This window comes from Ursus americanus, chromosome 18 (assembly GCF_024610735.1).
Source record: "Ursus americanus isolate L20-20 chromosome 18, mUrsAme1.1.p, whole genome shotgun sequence".
NCBI classification, from domain to species: domain Eukaryota; kingdom Metazoa; phylum Chordata; class Mammalia; order Carnivora; family Ursidae; genus Ursus; species Ursus americanus.
In genome coordinates this window covers 22,487,325-22,513,864 of record NC_142144.1, presented here as the reverse complement: position 1 = coordinate 22,513,864, position 26,540 = coordinate 22,487,325, and the positions used below count along the sequence as shown (strand labels likewise).

At 46.2% G+C, this 26,540-nt stretch overlaps 1 protein-coding gene across 7 annotated transcripts in view; it reads left to right on the top strand.

Moving 5' to 3' along the window:
• The window catches only part of PALM2AKAP2 (PALM2 and AKAP2 fusion), a 325,838-nt gene that overhangs the window by 203,494 nt on the left and 95,804 nt on the right, over nt 1-26,540 (top strand). The window contains exon 1 of one of the 7 annotated variants that reach the window (XM_045814783.2): nt 16,893-17,052. The exons of 5 other annotated variants lie outside the window; for them this stretch is intronic. The gene's annotated coding sequence lies outside the window, so the exon portion shown is untranslated. Of the gene's footprint in view, nt 1-16,892; nt 17,053-17,405; nt 17,792-26,540 lie in introns of those variants that run through there. One more of the 7 variants, XM_087869489.1, reaches the window with a different exon arrangement.

Genomic DNA, 26,540 nt, shown 5'->3' with positions numbered 1-26,540 from the left:
AAAAGAGCACAGAAAATTCTAGCACAGCAGAATTTTTTTTAAAAAAGAAGGCTCGTACTTATTTACATTATTAAAAGGTAAACTGAGACATATTAAAAATTTTAAGAGTTTATTTGAGCAAAGAACAATTCAAATTGGGCAGCGCTAAATCAGAAGTGGTTAGCAAAGTTCCAAAGAAAGGAACTCAGGGAGAGATTTTTATAGAGAAAAGGCAGAAGCAAAGAAAGGAAAATATCGATTGCTTATAGCTTAAAGCCTCGTTGGCTCTTGTGTTTGGCTGCCCATAGTGTTTTGATTTTATAACCTTGAAACACAGGCTTAGATTTTGGTTTGCTTACATAGACGGCCATGGCAATAGAGCCACCTCGGTCTAATTAATTTAACAACATATACAGTATTTCTCCCTTGTGCTTAGGCAAGAAACAAGATGAGTACCACTGAGCCAGGTTGGAGATTCTGACTGTAAAACCATTTAAAAAGGGGCATGTTTCCTAATCAAGGACGTGGGAAAGCAACATAAAAAAAAAAAAAAAAGAAGGATGTTGCTTCTCTATATGTAAAATTTACCACTGGGGGAGAGATTGTTCTGGAAGGACAGACATTCTCCGTTACAAAAGGGGGAAAGCATTTAGAATCTTCCGGTGATGAATAGAGGCCACAGGTTACAGCTTTCTTTGGAGGTGGCTTTTAAAAAGCCATTTTGCTGAGGGCCTTTTGTTGCCAGCTGTGTGGAGCCACTTGCCCTTTGTATTTGATTATGACGACACCGAGGATTGTTTTGTGTGGGGGACCAGAAGTCATTTCCACATTGTGTCCATACATAAAGATTGCTCTCAATTTGCTTCCTTGCCAAAGGAAATATTTTTATCGTAGATTTTTTCAGTCCTTTAAACTATTTCGAGTAGTGAATCTCGGAGAGGGTGGGAGGCATACCAAGACCATAGAGTCAACTTTTCACAATGCTCCCTGTTTGAGAATCACTGTCTGGGATCTTGTTTCTAAATATGCATTTTGCATTGGTACCATGTAATGGATGTGAAAGGCCATGCTGTAGACAGTAATAAGCTACATCAAATTGGTTATTATCATTCCTATGTGTTACTCCCTACTTGTCCAATAAAATGAAAGTCAAATAAATGAAATCATAGCCATTGACAGCTCTCCATTATCTGTGTATAGCTAAGGAATATTCCTGGCAAAGGAAAGCCCCGGGTATTTCTTTGCCATTTTATTTCTTCACCATGTTCCCTTGCCAACAATAATAGCTCATATGGATTGAGCATTTGCTATGAGCTCAGTTCTGCGTTAGGCCCTTCCGGGTACCATATTATATAATCCTCAAATTGACCCTGAGAGGGAGAGACTCTTATCAATCCCATTTTACAGATGTGGCCCCTGGGACACAGTCAAGTTAAATAGCTTATCAAAGATCTCAAAGTGAGCATTTGAACCCAGGAGAAAGACTCTGCTTAACCTCTCTGTTTGAGTATTAATGAATGCAAATTAGTTTTACTATTAGCTAAAGCAGGAGTGCTCTCAGGATGGGACAGGAATAGCTTTGCCAGATAAAATACTGGACACTCAATTAAATTTGAATTTTAGAGAAGTGATGAATAGATTTTTAGTATCAGTGTGTCCCAAATATCGCATGGAACATACTAAGAAATTGTTTATTGGTTACCGAAAATTTAAATTTAACTGGGCATCCTATATTTTAATTTGCTAAGTCTGGCAGTCCTAGTCAGGAGGGGTATTGCAAAGGAAGTGAAGATAATTGCTTAAGGCATTTGATTATTGTTGTTTGGGATTATTCGTGGTTTTGGATCTTTTTTTTTTTTTTTTACTATGACTTCATTCAGGGATAGCAATGTGTTATATGAAGCTTTAAATCAGACAGATATACCGTTTCAGTTCACAAAATATACTGATAACCTATCAACAGACCTCTCCTGACTTCTTTTTTTGTAGAAATAAAGGCTTCCGAACCTGACCCATGTCAAGATCTGTGCCTCATTGGTTTCTCTGTGAAATGAAACTATAGGGAACTCTGTCCGCAGTTTGTTTCTCTTGAATGGAAAAAAACCAAAAAACAAAAAACAGCTTTTCCTCAATCTGGGAGTGTTATGATTTTTCTGAAGCCCATTCTAGAATTTTAATTTTAGCTGGGCTATCAGTGTTGGCCTGATTTCATTTTCTGCAGATAGCTTCATCATCCCAGTTTTTAAAATGTTGATGAAATATTCTTGCACTTTTACCAACTCTATTACTCGGTAAAATTTCCCTCTCTCTGAGTGGTCACCTCCTAAAATAGATGACAGTGGCCTGGATATTCCAAGCCCAAGTTCTGATATATTCACAAATATTTCCTGGATACACCAGTGCACTTCCTCTTATGTTCATTTCTAGCATTCCAGCAGCAGGAACAACTAATGAAGATAAAACTCTAGAAATAGTCTCGGTCTATGTAGGTCAGAGCCCATTTGCAGATAAGCCTGTCCTCTTATGAGGGGCTCATTGGCAAGTACTGAAGTCTGTGACTTCCCATAGAATTAAGGCAAGCAAATCAAACGCAGAACCCATTGGTCTTTGGTGCTCTTGGAAAGCTGCCAATCCGGTTCCCGCTTAAGCAGGGGTTTGCCTCTCCTGTTCATTTATTAATAAATTATCATGAATGTCTGGGAGGGTTTAGAATAGTCACAAGTTATTCTTAAAAAACAAATTATTCCCATGGCCATTTACAATAGGCCTTGTCCTTCTGAAACACGTTAGGTATCACAGCGGTCTTATAAATCTTGAGTGTAATTTCTCAGGAACATCTGTCGGATTCATAGGCAGAAACACCTTGCTTCATTGTACAAGTATTTAAGATTGTGAGCATCTCATGTTGCTCTGGATAAATTAGCAAATGCCTTCCTTCCTATCTCTTTCCTCTACCCATCCCCCAGTGGCCTTCCTCCTTGTTTGCTTCTGTTGGGGTGCAAACGGGTTGGTTAATGTAGTGAAAATCATGACATATGTGTAAGTTGTATGCAAAGAGAAAAAAACATGCTCAGACGAGGCGATCAATGGGCTAGGAGAGCAGACAGCAAAACACTAACAGGCTCCCATCCCAAGAGCGAGGCTGTTTTAAAGTAACTCAAGCCTATTGTTTTTTTTTTATTTTTTTTATTTTTTTTATTTTTTTATTTTTTTAAAGATTTTATTTATTTATTCGACAGAGATAGAGACAGCCAGCGAGAGAGGGAACACAAGCAGGGGGAGTGGGAGAGGAAGAAGCAGGCTCCCAGCGGAGGAGCCTGATGTGGGGCTCGATCCCATAACGCCAGGATCACGCCCTGAGCCGAAGGCAGACGCTTAACCGCTGTGCCACCCAGGCGCCCCTCAAGCCTATTGTTATTGCAACAATCTTTTCTTCAGAAATGAGCCAATGGAGATATGACATTTATTTTAGACTCGTAAGTCTATTTCTGAAAAGGAAAGGATCCCAGCTGCTGCAATCCCCACTCCCTCTGCCAAAGGGAACTGGGCTGAGCAGGTAGGGTACTGAATCAGTCATCACGCTCTCCGAATGCTCGAAGACCGGTAAGCTGTCATCTCTAACATGATGAATTTCTAGTCTAGTTCAGTTTAGAAAAATGAATAATAAGAATAATATGCATCATGTTAATAGTGATATTTCTTAAGGAGTATTTCTTTATTCTAATTTATTGAGAACTCTCTATCTGTCGGGCATGGATCTTGGCCCCGGATGCTGAGGGGGATTGTAATATTTGATTTTTAACACAACCCCCAGAGATAGGTACTATGAGTAATTTACAGAGGAAGAAAAGTACGGAGGAGAGACTAAGTAACTTGTCCAAGGACACAGCCAAGGAGTCTCAGAGCCCAGATCTAACCAGGCAGCCCTTGCTCTTCAGGACTCTGTCACACTGCTTTGCTTGGTAACACAAATGACAAGGCTCGTATGCAAATGTATGAAGTAGGTCTCGCAGACCCTGATCCATAAGGGAGCTTTTAGGTAGTTCTGTTTGCATTTGTTCTTCAGTACAAAGCTGGAGTTTACCCGGTGGGATAAGATTAGATTTTATCCCCGAGATTTGGTTGTTTTTCAGACTTGCCCTTGGGTTCTCATCCTATCAATATTCTGATTACGTTTTCGTTATCATTCTACTGTGCTGACTCATGAATATGATAAAACAGAACGGCCCCTTCAGTAAATAAGGGAAGCTGGATCCACAGTGAATAAATAGACCTTTCATGGAGTCTGGAGAAATGCAGCATCTAGAGGTCCTGCGGTGTTTACTAGGAGACCGCTATTCCTGCGATGCCGAGCTTAGGGTGTTTCTTCATTTAGTGTTTCCAATGATACCTGCATTTCTCTGTTGCACAGCATTTGTTAACTTTTAGGTAAAAAATCGATTTATTGAATGTTGTGTTGCATGCTTTTATATGAGGTGTCCCATGTTTAAACAGATTCAAACTTTAAGAGTGATCTTTCAAATTAATGTCACTTTGGAAATTTTGAAAATCAAAGCTTATTGAAAGTTGAGACATAGACAAACATTCATCCACTACGAGCCACTATTTTTATTATTCTTGATGTGTTTTAAATATGTTGGTTCTTGCAAAGAAAATATGCACAAAACCCAAATACGAAAAAAATTTCCAAGCTTATATGAAGTTTATCCCATGAGTGACAAAGGAAAATCCCTCTTAAGAGAAATTGGTATTGCAAAAGAGGCAGAGAATCTTTTTCTTTCAAATAAAAAATGCATCCTGTTTCTAAGCATTTTTCGTTGTATTTGACAGTTTATTAAAATAAGCCTTTTCCTCCATGTGGGCTTCATCAGGCTTTTCTTTTCTTTTTTTTTTTTTAAAGATTTTATTTATTTATTCGACAGAGATAGAGACAGCCAGCGAGAGAGGGAACACAAGCAGGGGGAGTGGGAGAGGAAGAAGCAGGCTCCCAGCGGAGGAGCCTGATGTGGGGCTCGATCCCAGAACGCCGGGATCACGCCCTGAGCCGAAGGCAGATGCTTAACTGCTGTGCCACCCAGGCGCCCCTTCATCAGGCTTTTCTTATCCTGTAATAGTCTTGACCCACCTTCCTGTTTCTCTTCTCCTCTCACCCTTCTTCCCTCCCTCCTCTCTCCTTCCTTCCTCCTTCCCTCCTTTCCTCTCTCCCTTCCTTCTTTGCTTCTTTCTTCCCTTCCTAATGTGTCCTCCCCTTCTTTCCCAGCATGCACTAAGGGCCAGGCACTCTGTTACTTGACCTGCGTTATTTCATTTAACACTCATAACGACATTGTGAGGCAGGTACCCTCCTGGTCCTGCTCGTACAACAGATGAAGAGATCGATGCTCTGAGGAGTCAAGTGACTTTCCCAAGGTCACAGAATCTGTAAGAGTAGAGTCAGGATTCAGTCCAAAGTCTGTAATATTTCAGACCCCCCAGTTTAGTGCTTTCCATACAATGAGGACACATTTCTTTTATAATTGGATAACATTTTTTAAATTTATTTACTTATTTATTTATTTATTTAGGGGGTGGGCAGAGGGAGAGGGAGAATCTCAAGCAGACTCCAGCCCCTGTGTGGAGCCCATCGCGGGGCCCGTCTCACCGCCCTGAGATCGTGACCTGAGCGGAAATCAAGAGTTGGACGCTTCACCAACTGAGCCACCCACGTGCCCCCAAATATTTTAATTAAAATTTAACAACATGAAAATAGTTAGGATCCTTTAGGAGAAGGAATTAGTCAAGAACTGATCTGATCTAAGACCACTCTGCCTTTTTGGACAGAACATTGGGAACTTACGGAGCACGACTGGCACAGATAAATACTAAGTGGCTAACACCTACTGTGAATCTAAAAGGTACGTTCTGTGGGCTTAGCGAGCATGAGCTCATCCGGCACGCACCGCAGGCTCGTGATATAGATAGCTATGTAAGTGTCCTGATTTTAAAGACTGGGAAACTGAGGCACAGGAAGTAATCCGTGGAAGGGCCTGCGTGTGGACCTCCTGCTTGGGGTCCACGAGTGCTCTTCCTTTTCTCAGAAATGTTGAGCTGGTTAACTTCACAAGCAGCCATTCACTTGGGGTTTAGATCCAGAGCAAAGACTGAAAGGTATGCTTTTCTCATGGAGGGAATCAGGAACTTTCAAGCCACACATTTTTTGTGTAAGTGACGTGTCTGAAAGAGCTGCGTTTGTGATTAAGGGAATGAAAGACAGAAAAATGACACAGGTAATAGGAGGGGAAAAGGAAAGGCCAACCGAATCCAACCATGGTAAGTGGTAGAAATGTAAGGGTCGTTGATCCTTTCATATGAAATACCAAATTCTTCTTGGATTTGCCTTACAGGAAAGTCTAGTTTGTTTGTTGTTTTAAAAATGCAAATTTTTTTTTTTACCTAAAAGTTTATTCAATGTGCTTTAAAAGGTTATTTTTGTGAGTTGGTCCTTTGTGTTTAAAAACAAATTTCCTAGAAACTTATTCAAATGGGAACCAGTTAAAAAGAGCATTTTAGTGGTTCATGATCAGAATGTTGGTGGATAGAGTGACAGGTGCTGAAATCTTCAAGTGGTGAGGGAGGGGAGCTTACTGACAGAGGAGGACAATAGTATGGAAAAAACAGCAGGAGAACCCCCATTCCCCCTCCAGGTTTGGTGGTCCCAGAGCGAGAGAAAGCACCTGCCTGTTCGCCCCCATCTCCCTAGCACATGCAATGATGCTTCGTACACGGCAGCACGTTAATAGATATCTGTGAAATGGGTGAATGATTGAATAAGAAGGAATTTTAATTTTGGCAAGAGGAACCACCGGAGAGTGGTTTAGGAGGCCAACCCACGTACACTGTGGACAGGATGGGGGAGAGGCCGAAGGCAGAGATGCCTGTTAAGAGGCCAGTGAATGGTCCAGGCGAGAAAGGAGGCGGGACTGGATCACGCAGAGGCGGTAGGGACAGTAGGAGAAATGACAGTGGCTGGACCTCGGTGAAGAAGAGGGCAGAGGTGGCCATGGGGACTGCAGGACCCTCAGTCAGGAAATGCAGGGAAACTGAGGGGCAGGGAGGCACGTACAGAGTTTGGCTGGAATAAATGGGTTTGATGGATACTTGAGGGAAGATGCTAAGCTGCAGGTAGGAGTCTAGGGTGCACTCAGTAGACTGTCTCTATCCAGGGGAAGGTCAGGATGATGGGGTTGGAGGGAAGAAAATTGTGGTTGGGGAAGAGCAGCCTTGGGGGCAGGCTGAGGAAGAGGCCCTGGACGGGGAGGAGTTGGACAGGCCTGGGCCGGTGAGAAGGGCTTTCTGGGTGAAGGGAAGAGTGTGAGGTGGAAGGGGTTACGGAGCCGGTGGATGCAGGACCGTTGAGTGATCCCCAGGCAGACCAGACAGAAGCAGTAGGTAGTGCTGAGGCTGGAAGAAGAGGGGAGCGGGGGGCAGACGGTGGGGACACTGGCTCCGCTCACCTCAGCGCTGCAGGGTCCCTGCTCCGGAATAAGATAGGGCCCACTCCTGTAGGACCCAGGCCTTCTGGATCCAGTGCCTCAAAGTCACCCCCTTCCGAGAGTGGCCACAAACCACAGCACACACGTGTGTCTGTGTGGAGCCTTCACTTGCCCGCCCTGTTCAGGCCCATGGTGGTGTCCTCTGCCTGTAAACTATCACAGAATCTAGAGAATGGGCCAGAGGCATTAACAGAACCCAGAGCAAAACTCCACCCACCTCACAGCCCCCCTGGGTGCCTGGGGGTACCACGACATGAGGGTACCACGGCCTCTGCATCCTGTCCGACCTGACTGCCAAGGCCACCAGACTCGGGCCACAGATCTGACCCTGGCCTTAAAACCCTGGCTCTCCCTCACCATCCTGTGTAATTCTTGTTGTTTGCCGTTTGCTGTTGGCTTTAGAAATGGTGAAAATAGCAAAGGAAGCAAGCTTACAGCAAAGCACTTCACACTGGACTGAGAGGGAGCAGGCCTGCATGTGAGTCCTGACTTGGACCCAGTCTTGCGGGGGGTTCTATGCAAGTTCTGTCCCCCACCTAGGATTCATTCGCTTCCCTCACAACCGCTAACGCTGAGCGCTGACCTTGTAGCTGGCCCTGAGCTGACAGCTCTCCATGGGTGATCTCATATGCTCACAGCAGCCATATATGGTAGGAGTGCCCATCTGCCTTTCCCATGTGGGGATGCGGAGAGGCGGCTTCCCCAAGTTCACACAGCTAAGAGGGGACGGATCTGGATCCAACCCCAGGCCTCTCGCTCCAGGGACTATATTTCATGGACCCTCGGCTGTACTGTAAAATGAGGGACGTGGCTTGGGTGACAAGTCATGTTTCCCCCGAGCTCTTACTCTCCTGTCTCTGGCATTTTGATCTGCCCTCCCCCATCCCAAGCAAGGACAGAAAAGGCATAAAATAAAAAAAACAGGAGCAGTAACAGTCGTCTACCTAACCACACTGTCATCTTCTCGGTGCCCGCCTATCTTATCTCAACCAAGCTATGAATTACTGAGCAGTCCAGCCCCAGCCCCCAGTGTCCGGGCCCGGGGGGCCACAGACTGCTCCGGATACCTGGCGGCTTTACCCACTTCTGTTCTCTGTCGGAATAATAGGCTTTGTAAAGTATTTGAGTGTGCAGTGTCTGCTCCTAAGATTAACCAGGCAGTGGTCTAAAAAGCAAAGGAAAGAGGGAGGGAGGGGAGAAGACAGGAGGCAGGGGAGGAGGGAGGGAGGACAGCAAGTCAGGAGGAGAGGAGGAGGGGAGGGAGCTGTGGACAAGGCTTGGACCTGAGGGGGTGTGGAGTCTGCGCGGATAATGTGGCTCTGCGTGCTTTCCTTGACTTTATCATGAGCTGTTGTGGCTTCGAAAGTGATTTTGCACCGGACGCGGTCCCATCCCAACAGAAGCTTTAAACATGCCGGAGAAGTAGCGATTAGCATTCTCCGTATTTAAAAGATCTTAACACTTTGGAGTCTTCACGGCCACTTAGGTAAGCAAGTCACTTACTCTGTGCATCATAGAAACTTAAAGCGCCTTCGCCCTATAGTGCACCGTCTTAACGCTAGGACAAGGGATTTAATGTGCTCAGTGTCGTAGAAGGAAAAAGCCTACTTTCTCACTGGATCATTCTCGGTGTTAAAACATTTGAGGTTTTAGGCAGAAACTACTGGGAAAACGACCTCTGCGATAACCAGAATTACTTAAGGTGTCAAGATTTAGTCTTTCTCCACCCCTAATATTACCGAAAAGCCTTATGGTTCTTTCTGTAAGTGAACAAACAGCCTGTACTTTAAAGTTCGGAGGGAAACTTGGGAATTCCTGGGAAAATGTTACAGTCCGATTTTTTAAAAAACAAAAAAACAGGGGCACCTGGGTGGCTCAGTCAGTTAAGCGTCTGATTCTTGGTTTTGGCTTGGGTTGTGATCTCAGGGTCGTGAGATTGAGCCCCGCGTCAGGCTCCACGCTCAGCACAGAGTCTGCTTGAGATTCTCCCTCTGGCCCTCCTGCTCTCTCTCTCTCTCCCAAATAAATAAATAAATATTTAAAAAAGATAAATAAAAACTAAAAAATAATTCTCCATCTTACCTAAAATTGAAAAGGAATTGAACACCACTGGAAAGGAAGGTCGTTTTGCATTTAAAATACAGATCATTAATGAGGAGCAAATTGGCGGCGTTTACTCAGTGAAGACTGCCCTGGGCATTGGGGGCACCGTTTCCCAGCATCCTGTGAACACACTGTGTACAGCTCAGGTATATTGGGCATACTTTCTGTTTTCATGCCATGCTTTAAAAAGTACCTCGTTTCATGCTTTGTCTCCATCAGGGCATGAACTCTGGAATGTTTAGTAAATGTTTTTTTGAAGTAATGTCTATACCCGACGTGGGGCTTGAACTTATGACCCTGAGACCAAGAGATGCTCTACCTACGAAGCCAGCCAGGTGCCCCTAGTAGATTTTTTAAACGCTTCAGTTGTTAAATGAGATAAAATTTTCAGCCAAGAAACAAAGAAGCTGCACTTTATAGGGTTTTATTGTTGTTAAGTACCAAAGTAATACAGGAGTACTTTCTTGTCATTAGCACATGAGATTCGAGGCCTCTGGAACTGAGGATGTGGGGCCCATAGTTGCCCCACGCAGCCATCGGCGCCATCTCGCTTCCCTTACCAAGGGACTCTGTCCTCTGTGCCGTCTTCCTTCTCCCCCCCTGCCTTTCCCCTCCACCAATAGAGTTTTTCCTTCCGCCCTTCCGAGCCCAGGGCTTCCCATGTTGCTGCTTTTCATTGAAGATTTTAGTTTGGAATACTGTATGACTTTCTCTTTATGCTACTGTATAATGGTATATTACAATGGGCAATCTGGATGATTCGATCCCACCTTGTTCATGTAGAGAAGTCACAGTCCAGCTACAAGGTGGGACAAAATAAAGACAGTAAGATGGGCAAAGGTTGCTTGGGTTCTGGAATGTTTCATTTGGAGTGTTTTTAAAGGTCTTTTGAAAAAAGAGTCTCAAACAGCAGGGGTGAATGTAATCAGGTCACCATTTCCTTGTGTTAGAAAGTTTGGCAAAGGAGAGGCCAAGTGTGAGGATGCAGGAAAAGGAAATAAACGTGGACTAGGCAGGGAAGGAACTTGCTGGGGCACAGGAAGCCAGAGACCCTGGAGAGGAAAGGAAGGAAAGGCAGGCATCTCTAACAAGGCCAAGAATGGGAGTAAACACAGTCTAAGAGCCAAGTGTTCTCATATGACACAGTCCCTACCTCTGCGTCCACGAGCTCTCTCCTTCTCCTGCCTAAGGATTGTGTCCACCGCAAGCACTTCCCAAACCAGGCTGGGTAACAGAAGCACGTGGAAAGCTTAAACAAATACAGATTCCTGGGCCTCAGGGAAACAAACCCCCAGTTTTTTTCCCCAGCTACTCTTGATGTGAGCTAGCTTGGGAAACACTGATTTGCAGTCTTTAGAGCTGACTACCACTTAGCAACCAGGTCTGACCTTAGAGAAGAGTTGGCTTTGAGTAGGGTGATTTTAATTTGATAAAACACAACTGTAAGTCCAAACAAATAGTCCATTGACTGACCCATGTCAATCTTATGTGTTGGACATTCAAAAAGTTGATGGTTAAAACATTCTGTGAATGGGTCATCCGTTCTATAGAAAAGCCACATTATCTGGAGGGATGCCCTTTTTGCCTTTAAATAAGAATCAGGGATCAGCGGAGAAATGTCTTTAGTGGGAAATCCATAGACATACAAAACGTCCAGATGAAAAAGGTAAAACCACTATTTGGTTTAGAAAGCAAGCATATGACCTCAGGAGCAAATGACCTTGTGAATCCTAGGAGTTAGTTGGTTGGCTATTCCCAGTCCTGCAGCCAGCAGGAATAAATTTTTCCTTTTAAAGTAAAACTATTTGCACCTCTACTGGCAAAGTGGACGATGTCCAGTGCCCACTCCGCTTTTAACTCAAGTGATTAACTCAAGTGGCAGGAGGTAGGGGGTGGGGGTTAGTTCTTCTGGTCACTTCTTGTGCTGATTTCTGATTTTGTCTGATTTCTTCATCTCTCATCCACCTTGCCTGATATCCACCCACCCACCGAGCCTCATACAAGCCCCTTGTCTTTTGTTCTCCAAGCAAATGCTGTTTTAAGAGGTCTACAGGTTACCAGAAGTACTAAAATCACAGCACAGCACAGCAAACAACTTTAAAAGTGTATATTAAATATTCTCTTTCTTCGGGCCTTATCGGTGATCAGGAATTTCTCATTCACTGACTTCTCCCCACCACCCCAATCTTTCATCTGACTCCATAGATTTATAAGCTTCGGAATTCCCAAAGTGAATTGCACTTGAGCAGTGTACGAACATTTTTTTATCTCAAGAGATAGCCCCAAAGTGTCTTCTGAATTTATTAATGTCACTGTATATTAATGATACTTTATTAATATCAATGTATATTCCCATCAATAGAATCCAACAATCACTTAATTTTCATCACTCCCTCACCAAAAAGAAATGACATTTGTATTTTATGCATTTACCAATTTCAGAGGCAAAACATATTGTCCCAATATTTTCACTTGCATTTCTTTAATTGTGAAGAGTTTGAGCATATTTTCCTAAGTTCCATGGCCAGTTCTACTTATTCATCTATCAACTACTAGGTTATTTTTTTCTATTAGGTGTTTAGTGATTTTCTTCAATTTTCTTATTGATTTGTAAGAACTCTTCACATATTAGAGGTAGTAACTCATTGTTATGTATGTTGCAAATATTTCCCCCAGTTTGTTTCTTCTCTTAGATTTTCAGTGGTACACCTGATCCCACGGAGATGCCATTGAGATTGAGATTGTTCCTAACTTTCCAATGACTTTACCTGTTGCTTGGTGGGAAAGCCCTACAGATCTAGGGTAATAGGTTTGATGAGGGCCAGCCTTTTTGTTGTTGGTTTTGTTTCCTTTGCCTCCCCTCCCCCTCTCCTCTCTCTCCTTCCTCCCACCCACTTCTCCTTTTTCTTCTTTTTCCTAACAAACCTTTATTTTTGGTGGGACACATTTAACATACGAGGATTACACCCAGCTGATGCTTTTTGATGTTTCTCCTTGCTAGAAGGAGGAAGTGGCAAATTCTCTTTTATGATGGGCCAGTCTTGGCCCTCCTTTGGGTTTGCAAATCACCTCTCTGAGCCACTCATAAGTCTTTTTTTCAACTTCTACTCTTCTCTAAGCTTGGAGGCATGTAGCTACTGATAGACCATTATTTGCTGGATTTGGTTCATTTTGCTCAGTTTGGGAAGAGAGAAAGAAGAGGTTTTGTCAAACTGTCTAGGCTGACTTCTTTCCCAGAAGCTAACTTTTGCCTTTGATGTTTCTTTAGTAGTATATTGTATTTCTTGGGTTCCCTGGAGGCCACTGTTGCTCAGGGCACAGTTTAAAGTGGGTCAGCAGCATGGCAGATGCAAAATGAGCAGAAATGTACATTTTGTCATAGCAAAAGAAATCCTGAGTTCTTCTCCTGTTAAGCAACATTTCCGTAGGTTTTGTGTCCTAGGTGGTGTAGGGCCTTTGGGAACATTTAACATTTACACATCCCAGCTAGATTTTTTCCCCACAGAGTTAGTAGCCCTTTCTTTGCTTTGAATGTACTTCTAAAGTGCATCTAAGGACACCTGGGTGGCTCAGTCGGTTAAGCATCTGCCTTCGGCTCAGGTCATGATCCTAGAGCCCTGAGATCGAGTCTCGCATCCGGCTCCTCGCTCAATGGGGAGCCTGCTTCTCCCTCTGCCTGCTGTTCCCCCTACATGTGCTTTCTCTCTCTTTCTCCCTGACAATAAATAAATAAAATCTTAAAAAAAGCAATAAAGTGCATCTGGGAGACTAAATGTGCTTCTTTCATAAAATATTCTCAGCTCTAGTAATCATTATCATGATAAGAGACATATGATGTGATGTACCCATAAGAATGTGCTGGGTGATGGGGTACCTGGGTTGTGTGTCGGGATCTGCCCTCAGCATGGAGCCTGCTTAAGATTCTCTCTCGCATTCCTCTTCTGCCACTCCCCCTGCTTACACCCACGGGCCCTTTCTCGAGAGAAAGAAAGAAAGAAAGAAAGAAAGAAAGAAAGAAAGAAAGAAAGAAAAGAAAAGAAAAGAAAAAAAGAAAATGTGTTAGGTGATAAAGCCAGATTTTCCCATCTCTAGGATTCCTCATACTTTCATGTTCTTACGTTCACCTAGCAGCTGTTAAAAGCTTTCCTAGCCCGGGCGCCTGGGTAGCGCAGTCGTTAAAGCGTCTGCCTTCAGCTCAGGGCGTGATCCCGGCGTTCCGGGATTGAGTCCCACATCGGGCTCCTCTGCTGGGAGCCTGCTTCTTCCTCTCTCACTCACCTGCTGTGTTCCCTCTCTCGCTGGCTGTCTCTCTGTCACATAAATAAATAAAATCTTTAAAAAAAAAAAAAAAGTTTTCCTAGCCCTGCCCCCATAGGTTCTGACTTAGTAGGTAAAGGTGGGGCCCAGGAATCTGCCTTTTTGGTAACTGTAGCAAAGCTGATGTCTGTGGTCCTTTGTATTGGCTTTGAGTCCAGGGCCAGATTCTGAACCTCAGTACTATCGACATTTGGGACATGATAATCCTTTGTTGCTGGGGTGCTGTTTAGCAATATCTCTGGCCTCACCCATTAGATATCAGTAGCACCCCCCCCCCATTATAACAATCAAAAATGTCTCCAGACATTGCCAGCATGTCCCCTGGGGGGTTGAATCACCCTTGACTGAGAACCACTGACTGAGGAGGAAATAAATGAGAAAACGCTAATTAAGAACAGTTTTTACTTTCACATGCAGACATTCATACCCTTGATTTCACTAAAAAAATTTAAAAAGTATTTCTGAGCACCTGCATGTACCAAGCATTTTATATTAAAAAATGTTTAATTATGGCTACTTCTTTAACATCTTATGAGATGGAAGAAAAAGAAATGTTTTTGTAAATTAATATCTATTGAACATGCAGTTTTCCTAAATTAATATTCCCAACAGTTTTCTGTAGGATATATCAGAGCTTTAAAATTAATATAACAGAAAGTTAATATTAATCAGTATTAAAAGTAATACTGAATTAAAATTAATATTAACATTGGGGTGCCTGGGTGGCACAGTTGTCTGGCTAAGCATCTGACTCTTGGTTTCAGCTCAGGTTGTGATCTCAGGGTTTTGAGATGAGTCCCGCGTTGGGCTCTGTGCTCAGAACAAAGTCTGCTTAAGATTTTCTCTCCTTCTCCCTCTCCCCTTCCCCCCTGTGCTCGCATGCTCTCTCTCTCTCTCAAATAAATAATCTTTAAAAAAATTAATATGAACATCGACATTGCTTTAGGAAAGATATAATCCAGCTGGTGTGAATTGCTGTAGTCTCTAATAATGAAACAAATTTGATTGAAAACCTTTACATTTATTCTAATTTAGAAACATAAGAAGAAAGAGTCATGATGCACCTGCCGTAATACTGTTTCTAAAACCTCACCTCTGCTGTAATTTTAGAATCTCTCCTTGGAGAGTCTGTGGTCCATATAAATAAATTACCCAAACATGCTCATTTCAATGTGAGTTTTTCATGTGTTACTAAAATGTTAAAAATAGATCATGATGTAGGGCACCCAGATATTTAACTCCTTAAGTCAGTGACAGGAGGAGACACAAGGAAGGAAGGAAAGAGGGAGGGCAAGAAGGGAGGGAAGAAGGGATGGAAGAAAGGACAGAGGGAGGAAGGAAGGAAGGAGGGGAGGGAGGAAGGGAAGATAGAAGGGAGGCAGGGAGAGATGGAGGGAAGGAAAAAAGGAAGGATGGAAGGAAAAGGAAGGGAAGAGAAAGAACAGGAATTGATTGAGAATGAAGCTCTGTAATCTCTGAGCATAGATCTGTAAATTCTACTGAAATTCAAGAGTGGAGACCTACCAGAAGGCTGGTGAAACAATTCCTAAGTGGCCAGAAAAAGAAGCCTGTTGACATTCTGGAACCCTGAGAACAACTGACATCTCCACTGAGGACTTTATCCCCTCCCTCCAGTAAAGGTGTGAATAAAGCTCAAGACAGGAAAGATGCCTTTTCCCCGGAGGGTGCTGTTGTCAGCGTGTCATTAGCGTGGACAGGCTTTCTGAGCAATTCCCCATGATATCATTTCTTTGTAAGGGAGATCAAGGACCTTTGTGGATTAGTAAAGAAGAACCAGACCCACAGCTGTCTTTCCTGCTGAGTTTGGCACGCAGAATTGACCCTCAGGAGAGGACCCCAGGACCTTGGCCAGGGGTTCAGAAAGAAGCAGGCCTACACAGAATGGAAACTCAAAGGAGAGTAAGGGACTCTGACTTGCAAAGCTGGAGAGAGAATAAATAGGAAAACAAAAACCCCCATCATTCCTAGTAGAAAGTTGAATTCAAGAAACCTGGCTTTATATTATTTTCCTCTGCAGAGATCGAGCAGAGGAAGATAAGTGCTTGCTTTTTAAACATGCTGTTTTCTGTGTGGGGTGTTTTCTCTGGGTGTCCTCCGAGGATTTCTAGACCATCCCTTTTCAAAGGGTCATTAACATTATTTAAATATTCATGGTGGGGGAGGGGATTACAGATTGAAATTTCAGACCTCTCCCAACTGAGGGATGGCTGGCCACCGGCCTAATGGAGCCCCACCTTGTGTATCAGCGGCCTCCTTCCCCACCGCTGGCTTTGTTAACACACGCGCTTTGACACCAGGCGGCCGGCTGCCACAACGCGGCTGACGGCCCTGGCTAGCCGGAGAGTCAGAAACATCCCTGTCCACACCTCGGCCTCTGGGCCCTATGGGGAGAGCCCCCAAACACAGGGAGAGCCCATCCCTGTCACCAAGACGCACTTCCTAACCGCTGCCAGCGGTGGTACTTACCCGCGGACCGTCGCGGTGCTGGGTAAGAAATGAAGGTTCGCTCCCACCTCGGGCAGGAGCTCAGCAGCTCCTGGCGTTGCGAGCGCGCACAGGCACCCACACGGTTCCACCTACCCATACACTCGTATGTGTACACCAACACACATCCGCCTGTGCACACGCCGACACGCCCACCCCTACGCTGATACAGGTCCACGTCCCCAGACATAGAGCCCTCTCCCCAGTTAGGAAATAATGGCTTCTCTGACCCGGTCCCTCCATTCATCCATCTCTCCATCCCTCCAATCTATCCATTCATTCATTTCGTGGTTTCTCGGTTTGTGCTTGGATTCCACCAAAGCCAGAGAGGTGTGGGTGGATGGGGAGGGCACGTGGAAGCAGAGGGGCCGCCCGCGGGCGCCGGGCTAGGGGAGGGGAGGGGCGGGGCGGGGGCGGGGGCGGGCTCCGGCAGCGGCGGGCGGTGCTCCCAGCCCTCCAGCTCGCCCCGAGGCCGCTGCTCCCGGCAGACGCGCTCGCCCCGCTCCGGGGCCGCCGCACGCCTTCGCCGTAGCCTCTCGGACGCCCCAACGAGGAGGCAGGGGCCGAGCGGGAGCGGAGCTCGAGGACTGCGTCCCCCGGGATCCCGCACCCAGAGGTGGGTTGCCCAGGCTGGGGGCGCGGCGACCCCCGACACCGCGTCCGTCCCCAAAGCGCCCTCCTGATGTTGGGGCCTCGGGCATGGGGAAAGGATGGCCCGGGAGGGGCTGCAGATCTGGGGAGTCCTCGGAAGGATCGTGGACTTTAAAGGGCTTTTATGGCCTTGCCTAGTGAGTGTGTGCGGGGAGGGGGCCTGGCTGGAAAAGGCTGTGGCCATGTGGCTTTGAATTCCTAGGTCTGGGGGAGGGCCGACCCTTTGGCTGCTTTATTCAATACTTACTTATATGTGCTTTAAAAAATAAACTGAGGACCCTTTCCCCTGCCCCCTAACACACACACACACACACACACACACACACACACACACACACACGCTGGCTGTACAGGAAAAGCCGGGAATATCTAACGGCTGTGGCCGCCCCTCCAGACCCGGAGCAGCAGAGGATGGAGCCACCGGTTCCAGCTCCCAAGGAAGACGCGGGTCCTTAGATGGCAGTGCTGGGGGCGTTTAGGGAGCTCAGGGGCTGACCCGGGAGCCGAGGCCGGGGAGGGCCGGCTCCCCGACCACCCCGACCCTTGCGGACTGGGTCTGGGAGCTGCACTCCGGAGACCACGCGGGCGGAGGGGGCAGCCTTTCTGCGCGGGGACGGAGGGTACGTGCTGAGCCTGGAAGTTTGGCCTGAGTCTGAGACCCCGGCGGCTAGGATCCGGTGCTTTATCCTGGAGAAAGCCGGAGGGTACGTCTCTTTAAGCCCTCTGTAGGGACACTTGGGGGAGTGGAAGGGCGGATCGTGGTGGTGAGCAAAGGGTGCCGGTAATGGGGCGGGGGAGGCCGCGTGCCCTCTGGGAGGAGATGCTGGCGGCCCTGAGAAATTCTGGAGAAACGTAGTGGAGGACGGTGAACTGAATCGAAGTCCGTGAATGCTGGGAGCCCGGGAACCGGCGGGGGAAGGCGCGGCGGGCCGGGGAGCCCTGAAGGCGAAGCGCAGGCTTCGTGCAGTGGGGCGCGAGGCTGAGCAGGACAGGCAGCGGGTTACTGAGCTCCCTGCCGTCAGGGCAGACGCTCTCCAGCCCTGGGAATCTCTCCCTAAGCCTCAAAAAGGGGCCTCGCGGAAGGAGTTGACTCGTTTGGAGAGATGGTAAAGCCATCTCCAGACCCGGTAAAGCCAGTTCCCCGCGTGGGGTGGTATTGGTTTGGCTCCGAGAGGCTGTATGGTCAGACTTCGACAAATCTGTACCCTTCTCTGTAGCAGTTTTAAGTGCAGCGCCAATAGCTTGGGCACGCTTCCTCCCCCGCCTTGAATGTACTTACCTTTGAAAAGAGAGTGCACACACATACACATACCTGTACATCTCTATATAGTACATCTTTGAATCTGCCAGCAAATTCTCAGGGGAAGCAGCCTTCCCTCTTAAGGAGTTCCCTGGCATCTGGAGGCCACCGCCCACCATTGTAATCCCAGGAGATTTGTTTCCTTAGTTTTGTTCTAATTAAAAAGAGTTCTTAAGCTTCACACTTTTCTTCCTGGAAATGGTCCTAATTTAATTAAACATTCTCTCTTTCTCCCAACCTGGCAGCATCCCCAGCGTGGATCAATAAAATTTCAGAGTAACCACGTCTAGAAATGATGTATATCTCTGGAAGCATTTCCTCTGTCTCCTTAAACATGCGGCCCTTCAGAATTAAAACTTGCCCTAACACACCTTCTGAACAGCTGTCCGTGGCCAGCTTTCTCCTGCCCAGTCTTGACACATGCTCTTTGCTACGAGGGCACCTTCTCCTTTGAGTGGTTACCCCATCGGGCTCTGTAGGTCCTGCAATTATTTTGGGCTGCACGAATAAAATTCGTCAGAGCCAAGAAAAATGAAAGTAATCCTCCTTGGGCTTCGCAGTCCCTTCCCTAGTGGGCTGCGTGCAGTTAGGTGTCGAGATGTTCCTTGGGCAGCAGAGTTCCCATCATTGTCTTTCTGGGATGCCGAGGTGCCGGCGTGAGAGGGGTGGCCGGGCTCTGAGATGGGGGACAAACATTTTGAAATGCCCATGATCTCATAGTTCTGGCATGACAGTTGGCATGGCTCCTTGCCTGCAGAGTTCAGGGTAGTGTGGTCAGAGATTATTTCATTTCTAGAAGTGGCTCATTCTGACTTGGGGGCCTCAGGATCTCAGGGTAATAAGACGAAGCAGGTTGTGTTAACTTGTTATCAAGTGAGAGGAAAATGATCTGCTGGTGGTTTTATTCTAAAACTGTCCATATTTTAGTATAGAATTCACTATTAAATATTACTTTAAGAAATGCTAACACCCTGGACTTTCTGGTTTATTATTAGACTTGTTTTCTAGATAGCATCATTAGAGATTTGGTTGACTCCTGAAGCATCTATGTCTCGGATTTCTATCACGGATGTTATTACAAGTCTGTACTTATTAAGATAATGAGAAATGTTTCAAATAAGAATGCAGTCGAATTTGGGTGGAGGTTGTGTTGAGGAATTTAAACAGTTGAAACAGGAGCGTGTTGAAATTACTTCTAAAGACCAAAAGGGTGATGTGTAGTTCCATTCTTTAATTTTATACAGTTCTCAATGCTGGTAGAATTGATGATCAATCTTGAATTAGCCTCTGGAATGACTGCTCTTGGATCCTGAGAAACAGGAGTCATCCTTTGTGTAGACTATTGATCAGAGATCTTGTACCAACTATTGGAAACTTGAACCAATTAATTAATGGACTTATCAGGTTCAACAGTTTTAGTAAGTTTTGCTAGGGAACGGCATCATTTTCTTTATACTGTGTAAACTCCACACCCATGGATCGATTTTCTGTGACACTAAAAAAGCTTAAGGTTGGGGATTCCTCACTGACACCAGCCTTACCCATCAGCACATTGAGTGGCTTGGGCCTGAAGGTGGCAGTGCTTTTTTAAGACAATCCCCTTCCAAGAACATCTGTGACGATTATTCAAGTTTTGGACACTTGCCCTTCAAACATGTTTTTCAAGAATATGTTATTATAGGAAAGTTGAAATTATCTCTATTCCAATAGGAAATCCATGATTTTGCTCAAAGAGAAAATTATAGAGTTTGCCTATGTGATTTTCAGTAGCATTTGATGAACTAGGATGCTTAAGAAATGAAGTGTTCTAAGTAATATACTTAGAATAAAATTTAGGTTTTTTAAATTTTAAAATTTTAAAAATTTTAAAAATCTGTTTCAACTGTGGCAGATACAATATGTTTCTAGGATGTAATGAATGGCTATCTTGCCCTGACTACTCTTTGCCTTGGTGAGTTTCCTGTGGTGAATATGTTGTCGTCCTTCCATCGACAGTTTAGGACTTTGTAGTCTCCGTGTGATGTCAGCAGAGAGACAAATTTGCTTTGCCTACGGTATAGCAACATGTGCTTTCTCCAGGGTTCAGCCCAGGGTTCTTTTTACCTGTTGAAGTGAATTCTGAGATTGGGGAGGTGCAAGAGAGGACAGACCCTTTGGGAGAAGGGCCTGAGGGCATCCTTGGGCCCACCTACCTCTTTCCCTTATAGTGTTTGTCTCTAAAATCCAGGTGCACCGTGCTGCCAGGCCTTGCCTCCCAGTGGGATCAGGGACACGTGACTGGTATTTGTTCCCATCTCGGTGGGCGTCTCAGAATGAGACGTGCCACCGGAGAACGTGGTGCAGGAGGCAGAATGCTGCCCATTTCCTTCGCCAGGCAGAAGACAGGGATTGAGGTGAGAGGATGGAGCTTCCTGCCAGTGGGTTTGAGAAGTTGGGTTTTTTTGTTTGGTCTTTTAAGTCTTGAAGGCTACATGTCCTGGTTAAGGGGGTCGTGGTATGAATGCCAGGGAAGCCGGGGGAGCTGCAGGCCTCGGTGGGGAATGTTGTCACCGTCCTTTGGCCCCGTCCTTTCCTAGCTGTGTGCAGGGCTTTTCGGGTTGGTTTTGATGCTTAAGCGAGCAGCCCGAGTGAACAGAGCCAACTAAGCAGACACCGTAATGCCCTCGTTATCCAGAAGCACGGCGGGGCCGAAACACATTCATGCCTTGGTCAGGTTCTCTGTGAGATCTTGGGCATGTCACTTAAATGGAATCTTAGTGCCTTCACCCATAAAGATGGGGATACCAAAACCTGCCTGTTTGAGAGCTGTGTTGAATGAGATATATATGGAAGCACCTTGCATGTGTTGTGTTTCTCCCCAAATTGGTTGTTTTCCTAAGTTAACAAAGTCCCCTTTCATCTTTTTTTTTTTTTTTAAAGATTTATTTATTTATTTAAACAATCTTTAAACACCCAACGTGGGGCTCGAACTCACAACCCCGCGATCAGGAGTCGCGTGCTCCATCAACCGAGCCAGCCCTGAAATCTCCTTTCATCTTTATGGTAGATGCAAACGAACGGTTTTAAAAGTGTAATTTATAAAATTCCAGCAGTTGAATAGCAGGTCAGTTGTTCATCTCTCACACTGATCAGATGGAAAAGCTTTGAGCACAGAGATTCTCCAAGCCTAGCCTCACCTCCACCTCCCAGCCCCCTTTCGATCTGGGGGAGTCTGGCTGACATCCTTCTTCTCTCTTTACCCTCAAAGCACTTGCAGTCCTGAGGCTTCTTCTATTTTTCTTTACTTGCTTCCTCTTTATGCTTTGAGTAAGTCAGAAATGGCTCCTCCTGGGGCAAATGGACCCAAATTTCCAGGACCTTAATCCTGGCCTTTAAGCTCACTCAGTGACCCATAGTGTGATGGATGTCAATGAGACTTCCCTTCTGGAACTCCTACAAGATTCTTTGCCGGCCCTAATGAGTTTACTTGGGCACTAAGATGGGAACAGGGATTAATAGATTAAGTAAAGAGTTGCAGTTCAGGTTGAAATTAAAAAGGCTTTCAGAAGAAGCCTGGTTCATCCAGTCCGTTTATGTCTTACCATTTAACTCCCCAGATTTGCAGATTCTGCAGATTGGATGAATTATTAAGTAGCACCGTGGCGGGGTGGTCATCCCAGACACATTAATTTTGAGTAACTTTGGAAGCGATACAAGTCATTCTTTTCTGCAAAGACATACAGAAGGTAGTCTCCACCTCTGGTCCGAAGTTCTCCACCAGGTCCCGTGTGCCGGCCATTCCTGGGGTCTCGACGAAGTGGGACCTGTGCATTTAAGGAAGTGAGTCGGTTAGAAGAAGTACCTGGGAATTTACAAGCAGCATGATTTAAAAAGCAGGCTGTTGTAGCTCCTGACCCCGTTTGTGATGCCTCTGGGAAGTTTTCTTTTTAGTCACTGTCTGCAGGAGGGAAGTCCCCTCCCCCCTTAACACATCCCAGAGGGGGGACTGTTCAAGTCATGTCCAGTGACCTTCCAGTGTCTCTACTCTGGTCCTACACTGAAGACCCACTGTCCTAGGCGTCTGCCTTGTTCGCTGGGGCAGCGTATCTAGACATGCGGTCCAGCCACGCCCGTGTCCGTGGAGGGATTCCTAGGCTGTGGCACAGACAGTCAGGTTCCCCCATTGGAGAGGGGCCTGGATACTGCCTTTTGGGTTTTTTTGTTTTGTTTTTCTGGATACACTGCCTTTTAAGCCAGCTCTCCGGGTGATGTCCGCTAAAGCCTAAGAACTTACTGCCTCAGGACACAAGCCTGCAGTAGATCCAAGTCCCTCCCCGGCACCCCAGCAGTGCAGCGCCCCCCCCCCAACTTAGGAGATACTGGAGTGTACCCCGGACCGGGTCCCCAGTGACTTTCTGAAATCAGCGGATACATCCTGATTGCCTGCCTCAGGTCTGGCTAGTTTTCACTGCTCAGACCCAGAGATGGTTCTGGAACTGCTTCAAAAGGTCTGTGCATTCTGCTTGGGCTTTCTGCCCCGTGGAGCCCCTACACTCCTTACTTGCTCTATAGGCTTGAAGAGAAATCGAGTCAGTATATAGAGATAAATAAATGCTGGTCCAGAAACATTAACCTCCCTTTGAACTACCCAAGGATGTCTTTTATTGCTTCGCACGTGCTTTGGTGAGGGGGCCTTGAGATGGGTTCTTACAGCGCAGAACAAGTTACCAGTGATGCTGGAGCGGTTTTCCCGGGGTTGTCACGGGAGGCTGGGCTGGGGGTTTCTGCGTGGAGCTTAGAGTGCCCTGGGTTTGTAAGGGGTAGAGAAATTGCCCAGGGATTCCAGGTTTTTAGTCTTTTGTTAGAAGTGTGGGTGGAGGCTACGGTGAGCATCGCGAAGAGCAGGGGTTCCCTAGGTGCCCAGCCCGTCTGTAGCCCATGGCCTTCGCAGGATGTCCTCAGTGACCTGTGGGGCCAGGACCGAGCCAGTGTCCTGTAGCAGAGACCAGGTCTGCAGACCCCGGGGTGGGGTGGGGGTGGGGGAGTCTGACCCTGGACAGGGGAGAGGGGGGGACACTAGCTGCTTTTCCTCCCCCCCAGTTAGTTGCCTCAAATGCAAAGTTCTGTGGGGCCTACCTGAGCCCCACACCTGGGTCAAGTGTGTGTAGAAGGTTCTAGGAAGGCCAAACCACATTTTCCTGTAGGCGGTTAACTGACTGCTCTCAGCCCCTCTCCCTGACCGGATTGGCTCACATTATCATGATGTCATTTGCTCAGGGGAATAATGCAGAAGCACTTTCATTTGGAGCACTGCCTTATGTGAATTTTGTGATACAGCCTATAAACAGAGAAAGAAACCCATTGTCTAGCCCTCTTTATATAAGGGGTTGGGGGGAGTGCCAAAGGAATACATATTAATTTTCTAGAAAATTTGAGGGCTTCACTACCCTGAATTCAAAAGCTCTCTCTGTATGTGTATTAAAATCAAGGACCGTGTGCCGTGTGATTCCAAGGCTATATATAGCCTGGCAAATTAGTATTTTGCATTAGAACATTTTATCCTTGCAAAGGATAGCAGGAATTCTCCTCTGACACAATTCCGGATGAGTGGAGTCCATTCATTTGGGGAGTATTGGAAACTTAGATCATATCCAAGGCACTTCTGATTATCCCTGTTTGGGATCATTCTTCCTTTAGAAAAAAGTTCAAATCAGTGTTTAATATAGCACAGAGATGGGCCCAGAGTGTGGAGTGTGGGAGGCATTGCTTTTGCATGAAATCACAATGTGTACATTGTTTGTTAAATATTCTTTTCATCATATGCTTCATTATCAAAACAATTCACAGCCTCCCAAGGATGACAGATGTTATAGTATAACCAGCATAGAGGGTATAAAATAGAAGAAGGAGAAGGGAAGAAACCCCTCCCCCTCCAACCACTATTGAGAATGGAATTTCTTTTCTCTTCTAGGGAATTCCCTGCAATCCCCAGGGACGCCTTGATCTTCAGGTTTCTAGGCACAGTGCTGGTGCTGGGAGGAGCTCAGAGGGAAGGGGAAGGGAATTAACATTTTTTGAGTGCCAGATGCTGAACTGGTTGCTTTATCTCCACTATCTTACTTAAGCTAGAGTCACCACCATTTTTCTAATGAGGATACTGATGTGCTCAGAGGCTATGGAATCAGCCAAGGGGTCCCACAGCTGCACAGGGTCCTACCCATCTCCTCCTGTTTTTTTCTACCAAGCTCCCTCCCATTCCTAAACCAGTGCTGTGGGGGCCTTGCTGTTCAAAGTGTGGTCTGGGGTCCCGTAGCATTGGCATCATTCTGGAGCTCCTTGAAACTAGAGAATCCTGAGCCCCATCCCAGACCTACTGAATCAGAATCTGCGTTTTCACAAATTCCCCAGGAATTTGTATGCACATGACAGTGCGGGAAGCTCTGGGAAGCTCCGGGAAACTCCCTTACTGGACTCGGAGGAGGAAGGTTTGGCAGTGAACACTGCAAACTAGCCAAGCTTGAAGACTGGAATCAGCGGACTCGCCCTGAGAGATTGGTCTGTGAGTGGGGAGGGTGCTACTAGAATCCAGTGGGCTGCCACTAAACAGCCTGCAGTACACAGCACAGCTCCCCCATGGTGCAGAATTCTCCAGAATGTCCAGAGTGCTGCTGTGGAGCTACCCGGGTCCAATTGTCCGTATCTAGAATTCACATCCTGTGTGTGTTTCTGTAGCTTCAGATGTATGCAACTCTCTAGAGAGTGTATCTTAAGTGAGATGATACAAATTACAGTGTGGTATGCAAATGCGATTCTTTTTACTGGGACTTGAAAAGCAACAAAGAGTTTAAATTGCAGCATGAAAGATTTCCGTTAGAATTTGAGAGCATCTGGCTAAGGTACCGAGGAGGCAGTGGAAATGCTTCCGAACCAGTACTGATTGCCTCCCCCCCCAGCCCCCACCGCCGCAGCCGCCACTGGGGTCATTCCCTCCCCCAGCACTTCCTGCCTGGCAACAATGCCTTTCCTTTCTTAGTTTTATTCCCCAAACTTGCCCAGGTCTCTCTCCTATTTTTCAGTTTCCAAGGAAGCTGTGTTGGTCAGCTGTGCCACCTGGAGGCTGGGGGAGGAAAGGGGAAAAGTGAAGGACACCTTCCTTCTGCCTTTCCTCTCCGGCCCCTGGGATCCGTGCCTCTCCCCCTTTCCTCTGTATCTCCTTCAGCTCCGCCCCACTCACTGCTGAACACCCATCCTCTGTCCCTTCTTCCTTCTCTCTCTTTAGATTCTGGCCCAGAACATCTGGAACTCTCTCCCCTCCAGCCCCTGTCTCCTTCCTTCCTTTTCTCTCTGTCTTTCCTCTTTTTGTAAGCAGAACACCAACCCGAATCACAAGTGGGAAGTGAAACCAGCACGCCCAATGTATGTTAAGGGGGGTGGGGACGTTTTGAAGGGAAATTGTACCCAACAAAGAGCCCCTGTCATCCACCTTCAGTTGTGAGAATCTCCTCCACCGGCACAAACGTCTCTACCTACCTTCCTGTTTTACTCCGACTTTCCTGAGCTCTACAGTTTGAAAACAGAGTTCTTTTGAGGTTCTAAGGTGTTCAGCTTTCGTTCATGGTTGGTATTATAGCGTTCATTTTCCAATACTTTTTAATGACCGTTATCTACGAAGTACAACGTTCTCGATAAGCTTTAGAACCAAACTGGATTCATAACGGAGGTATTCCAAGGAAAAGGAGACCTCTCTGCAACTCCTGGGGACCCACTTTTCATAACCTTTATTATTCCTTGCAAATGAGAGGTGGGGCCATAAACGCGGCGGGGGCGGTGGGGAGTGGCCTGTGGGCTGTGCAGAACACCCAGCTCCAGCCCTGGGATCCAGAGGCCAGGGCAGAAGAAGCCAGAGCCCTGGGCTTCTGGCCAGAGTGGAATGTATCTTCCCAGGGGAAGCCTGTGTTTTTCCAGCAGACCAGCTGATCTGCTCCAGAGGGCTTTAAAGTGGGAGGTGGGGGGCTCTAGGGAGATAGTGGGGGTCTGAGAACAGGAGAGCAGTTGCTACAGAGGATTATCAGTTTTGTCACCAGAAGGGGAGATTTGTCACCTGGTACTTGCTTTCGAGTCATTGTTTTGAGAAAATAATTGGGAAATCTATAATAGAAACAATTTTGTCTTTA